Source organism: Bison bison, unplaced genomic scaffold (genome assembly GCF_000754665.1).
Source record: "Bison bison bison isolate TAMUID 2011002044 unplaced genomic scaffold, Bison_UMD1.0 scf7180017864500, whole genome shotgun sequence".
Classification (NCBI taxonomy): Eukaryota; Metazoa; Chordata; class Mammalia; order Artiodactyla; family Bovidae; genus Bison; species Bison bison.
In genome coordinates this window covers 5268419-5274683 of record NW_011495059.1, presented here as the reverse complement: position 1 = coordinate 5274683, position 6265 = coordinate 5268419, and the positions used below count along the sequence as shown (strand labels likewise).

Sequence of the window (6265 nt, the reverse complement as noted above, 5' to 3'; positions counted from 1 at the left end):
CCCAACAGGACGCGGATGAGGCACTCAGGTTAGAAAAATGAGAAGAGGGTTTTTTTTTAAATAGAGGTGACGGTAGAATGTGAAGGATCCTAGGATGAGGATCCAAGAGGCCTTTGCCAGTAAGAGGGAGAAATTACCAGAAACTGGAAGGGGGGCAGTTGTGTAGAGTAGCTCTCTTTCGAGGAACAGTCACCTTTAGAGAAGAAGCATAGCGAACTCAACATGGTCTTCATGCAGAGGGAGTTGGGGAAATAAACACCCTGAACTCATTGTTCTCGCCCCCTCCCCGTCCCACCAGAGCTCGCTATTAGCCAAGCCCAACTGAAGCCAGAGGGCGAAAGAGCCTGGCTGATACAGCCTCCTGGGGCAAAGAGTAGGGTGAGAAGAGTGGAAGGAAGACCTGAGTGGGGCAAGTGGCTGAAATCCAGCACAAACAGGATAATACTATAAGGTTGCCATCAGCAAAATCCGGAACCCTGACAACTCTTCAGGACAAACAATGCCCCCCGCCCCGCCCCCCCTTTTTTTTGTTCTTCCATCAAATAACTTGCAAAGAGAGGTAAAAAGGGACTGGTGGGAGAATCTATAAGTTAAATAACCTTTTCCCCCTTACATAAATTGCAAAGGGTATAAAAAGAAGGTGACCTGTAAATTAAGATATTTGAACCATAACACACATACGAAATGTAGACACGTGGACCCTGATGCGAATTAATCAACTGGTAAAGAATATCAACTCCTGAAAAAGTCTGGGAAGGTTGAACAGTGTCTGGATGTTTGACTGTATGATTATTAATAGCTTTTAATTTTTGGATATGATTGTGGTATGGAGAGAGAGAGATAGAGGCAAAGAGAAAGGGCTTATAGAGAGGTACATCCCAAGGTATCTGCAGACGAAATGGTATGTCTGGGATTTGCTCCAAAACAATCACGTGGTGTGGAGGGGAGTGGGAGGGAGGTAGAGAAGAAACAAAAGTTGCCATGTGTTTTTATCATGAATCTGGGAGAGAGGTACATCTGCTAAGTCGCGTCAGTTGTGTCTGACTCTGTGCGACCCCATAGACGGCAGCCCACCAGGCTCCCCTGTCCCTGGGATTCTCCAGGCAAGAACACTGGAGTGGGTTGCCATTTCCTTCTCCAATGCATGAAAGTGAAAAGTGAAAGTGAAGTCTCTCAGTCGTGTCTGACTCTCAGCGACCCCATGGACTGCAGCCTACCAGGCTCCTCCATCCATGGGATTTTCCAGGCAAGAGTACTGGAGTGGGGTGCCATTGCCTTCTCCGGAGAGGTACATAAGGGTGCACTGTACTTCTCTCTCTACTTTTTGTACCTGTTTGAAGTTTTCCATTAAAAGAAAGAGAAGTAGCGCTACTCTTGTCTAGTCTTGTTTTGTTGCTCATGTAGTGGTATGTCTTAGACATCATTTAGTATTACTATATGTGGAGTTGCTTCTTTTTCATCTTTTAAAAGTGTGTTTGCAAAAAAAAAAAAAGAGGTATATGTGTGCATATCTGCCACAAACATGGTAAAGAACATCAAGTGAATGCAATCAGGATAGCCACATCATACGCACACACGCTTTTTATACAAATAGTAGCGTATACTATGCACAATATAACAATATACCTTGGAGATCAGCCCCCATCAATATAAAAACAGCTGCCGTACTCTTTTTTTCCTTTCTTTAGTTTTATATTATGTTTAATGAATTATGCATTCATAAGATGCTGAAAAACCACCCTTCAATCCTTTGCTCTTTTATACTAAGAAATGTGATATAATTGCAAACATTTTCCAGTAATGGGTGTTTATCATTTGACTGGGTGGAGGTGTTTTTCCATGCAGAATTTGTTATGGGCTTAAATCAAGCAATCTTTTAAAATTGCTTTTGGGTTTCATGTCATCTTTAAAAAAGTCTTACTCATGCTGAGAAAATTAAAAACAACAACAACAACAACAAAACCAAGCCTGACATTTTCTTCCCGTGTATTTAATTATTGCAAAGCTTTTTATGTAAAAACAAAAACCCTACATAATGGCATAGAATATAAATGAACAACCTAACAACGTGTAAAATGAACACTTGTGCAGTCGTAATGATTGACAAACGAAACATTGCTACCCTTCTTCCCAATCAGAAGCCTCCAGTATGATCTTTCTTGGTCAAAACCTCCTTTCCCCTTGTAGGAAACCACTATACCAATTTCTATAGTATTTCTTCCCACGCTCCTGTATATTTTGACCACCTGATTATGCATCTCTAAACATTGCCTCTAATATGCATCCATGTTTCCTGTAGCCACAGTCCTTTTATTCTCATTGCTGTGTAATATTTTGTTGTGTGCATGTACCATGATTTATTTATCTATCCTTTTGGAATTCATCTTCGCGAAGGCTTGTGGTAGGGCTCCAGTGGAATTTCTTTTCAGATGGCTAGCCTGGTGTATTAATAATATTGAGTAATCCATCTTTTCTCCACTGATTTAAATGCCACCTTTATTATTTGTTAAATAACCTTATTTTTTGTGTCTATTTCCAGACTCACTCATCTGCTCCATTCATCTTTCTGTCTATTCTTGAATTCATAATGAACTATTACTGTCACTTTATAATCTACTTTGAGATGTAACAGAGTTTATCTCTTCCAATTTCTCTCTCTCTCTTCAGGGCTTTTCTTGATTTTCCTGCATAATCTTTGAGTCAGTTTGTTAAGTTCCAAAACAATCCTGTTGGAATATGTATTTGCATCCCATTAAAATTACAGATTGAAAGATGAAAGATGCTATCTTTTCTTTATTGATTCTTCTAACCAAAAATGGGAATGTGCCTTTTCCCTTTATTCATGTCTTGATGTCACCTAATAGACTTTGAAAGTTGTATTCATATATTTCCATGCTTTGTGAAGCAACTGATTCCTTTAAATATTTAAACATTTGCGCATTATGTTTCATACCATAATTTATTTAATGATTCCATTTTGAATGGCATTTGAGTAAGTATGTTTCCAAGGTTATTCTATTACAAAGAGTGCTGCAATAAACATCCTTGCATATGTATATTCGGAAGGGATACAATACTGCAAGTGAGATTGCTGCACCAAAGGAGGTTTTAAATGTTGACAAGTGTTGTCAGATCAGTCTGAAAACAAAGTCAGTTTATACTCTCCCTAAAGGTATCCACCCTTTGTTTTCACACTTTGACCATCCTGCATATTTACAACTTTAAAATTTTTTTCTAATAATCGGTAAATTATATCATATTGTGGTTTTAGTGAATATTCCTTTGATTTATGGTCATTTATATTTCTTTTGAATATTCGCCATTCACATCTTTTGTCTAATTTGATCATGGGATGTATCTCTTCTGCACATGGATTTTGTATATGTTCTTTATTTTGGGTGTGTGTTTTTCCTTTCATTAAATCATGGAACGTTTGTATCTTCTTTAATATCTCATATTGCAGTGTTCCAATTTTCCCCATAAAGATATCATGCAGGCTTATTCCTAGACACCTTGAAGTTTTATTGCTATTGTAAATGGCATCTTTTGAAGAAGGACATTTTCTAATTGGTTGTTGCTGGTGTATAGGAACATAGTTGATTTTTATCGTTGGTGCTTGTTTATTGGTATTGTATCGAACAGCCTTGAGGAATTCTCCGATTGGTTCTAAATGACCTGAATGGAGGATCTGTTGGACTTTTTAATGATAAAATCACAGACCTGCGCAGTGTCATATGGTCGACAAGTGATTAAGCAAGTTTTGTGATGCAGAATCCAGGAGATGGGGAGAGCAAGAGATCTGCAGAGGCTGGAAGAAAGTGGAAGACCGAGGAAGAAAAAAAGAAAGTGAGAGGGTCAGAGGAGACAGAGACAAGAGCTGGGCACAGGACAAAGGCTCTGGGCATGTGAAATAAGTGGACTGGAAAGAAAAGAGGGTTTATAAGTAGTGTTTCTGGGAATGTTGTATTTCCCTTCACGGTGTTTGAAAAAACAGTCAAGTTGTAACAGTTGGGGGTGGGGTGGGCTGGACCATGTTTTCATGACAACAGCAGTGTTTTAAGGGTGGGCCTCAAGGATCCTGGCTTATACCTCCTACAGATATACACAGGCCAACCATAAGATTAGGTCTAGCACGAAAGAACTAGAGAAAAAAACCATACAAAATACTCTACTGATATAATAGAGCAGAAAACTGGACCGCAGAGAGGCAACATCGTGGCCATTCTAACATAAGAGGAAAACCAGGAAATTAAAGAATAATTTGTGATAATGAAAAACATAAAAAAGAATATGATGATAAAACTATAAAATGCATAAGAATAAAGTTAAAATCTATAATGTCTTAGATATATAGTACAGGATAAGGGCAAGAAAATAAATAATTATTCGATAATAATACATAACAGTATTTAATAATATTATTATTTTTTAAATATTTTTTTTATGTAGACCATTTTTTAAAGTCTTGATTGAATTTGTTCCAGTATTGCTGCTGTTTTATATTTTGGTGTTTTGGCCTCGTGGCATGTGGGATCTTCGCTCCCCAACCAGGGATTGAACCAGCACCCCTTACATTGGAAGGCAAAATCTTAACTATTGGACCACCAGGGAAATCCCTATTGTTATTATTATTATTATAGCTTTCCAGAGAGACAGATCTGGGCTGGAATTCTGGATCCTCCACTCACAAGCTGTGTGAATTTGAGCAAAGTAAGGCGATCTGTGAGACTGAGAGGCCAGTGAAGAAGCCAAATCAAATATGAGATTAAAAATACAGGCTTGTAAAAGCAAGACAGGACATTCCTGGTGGTCCAGTGGTTAAGAAACCACTTGCCAATGCAGGGGATACGGGTTCGATCCCTGGTCCGGGAAGATCCCACATGCCTCAGGGCAACTAAGCCTGTGCGCCACGACTGCTGAGCCCACGCTCTAGAGCCCATGCTCAGCAGCAAGAGAAGCCACCTCAATGAGAAGCCTGCACACTGCAAATAGAGTAGCTCCCACTCTGCAGTTAGAGAAAGCCCACGTGCACAGCAATGAAGACCAAGACAACCAAAAATAAAAAGTAAAATACAAGACAAAACAAAACATCCCCTCTGTCTTAAGACCAAGGGACATATCCGTCTCAGCTAGAATTCCTAGACCAGGAGGAGAGGTGGCCAGGCCACTGGCTGGGCTTGGTCTGCTGCTGCTGCTGCTGCTAAGTCGTTTCAGTCGTGTCTGATTCTATGCGACCCCATAGATGGCAGCCCACCAGGCTCCCCCGTCCCTGGGATTCTCTAGGCAAGAACACTGGAGTGGGTTGCCATTTCCTTCTCCAATGCATGAAAGAGAAAAGTGAAAGTGAAGTCGCTCAGTCGTGTCCGACTCTTAGCGACCCCATGGACTGCAGCCCTCCAGGCTCCTCCGTCCATGGGATTTTCCAGGCAAGAGTACTGGAGTGGGGTGCCACTGCCTTCTCCAGGGCTTGGTCTGCTGCTTATCCCCAAATCGATCTGGATTTTCTCCACAAGATGGCAGTGTTCCAAGAGAGCCAGGCTCAAGCACCTGTTTGCATCACATTTGCCGAGGTCCTGCTAACCACAGCGAGTCACACAGACAACCCCGAGTCAATGTGGGAGGGCTGCACAAAGGCATGGATATCAGGAAGTGTGTGCTTCATCGGGGACCTTCAATGTCATGGTGTTACCATGTAATGTACAATGTAACATGCCTTCAGCCTGCTCTTAAGCTCAGGTGAGAGCTTCTCTGGAGCAGCCTAGGCATATGAGCAGCCCATGCAGGTGAGACCAGCAGATGGGACCAGAGCTGGTGTGGTGTGAACTGTTGCAGGGGAATGATGCTTTTATAAGAGGGAAGAACCAGGAATGGGAGCAGCACAGAGGAGGTGTCAAATGCCCAATAAGAGATGACAGACACGGGCTCTGGAGCAGGCAAGACCTGGGTTCAGGTCTTGACTCTGCCACTTGCTCGTTCTGTGGCTCTGGGCTAATGAACTTCTCCACTCTGACTGTTAATTTCTTCATTTGTAAAACCAACCTCACGGATAGTTGTAAGAATTAAATAAAATCAGTAGGGACTTCCTGGCGAGTCAGTGGTTAAGACTTCGCCTTCGCAGGGCATGCAGGGCGTGAGGGTTTGATCCCTGGCTGAGGAGCTAAGATCACACATGCCTCATGGCCAAAAAAACAAACAAACCATAAAACAGAAGAAATATTGTAACAAATTCAATAAAGACTTTAAAAATGTCTGCATAAAAAAACAT

General features: G+C 41.2%; 1 protein-coding gene across 1 annotated transcript in view; it reads left to right on the top strand.

The window, feature by feature from the left end:
* Positions 1-6265, top strand: part of ACTR5 (ARP5 actin-related protein 5 homolog (yeast)) — a 46088-nt gene that overhangs the window by 32666 nt on the left and 7157 nt on the right. The window lies entirely within an intron of this gene.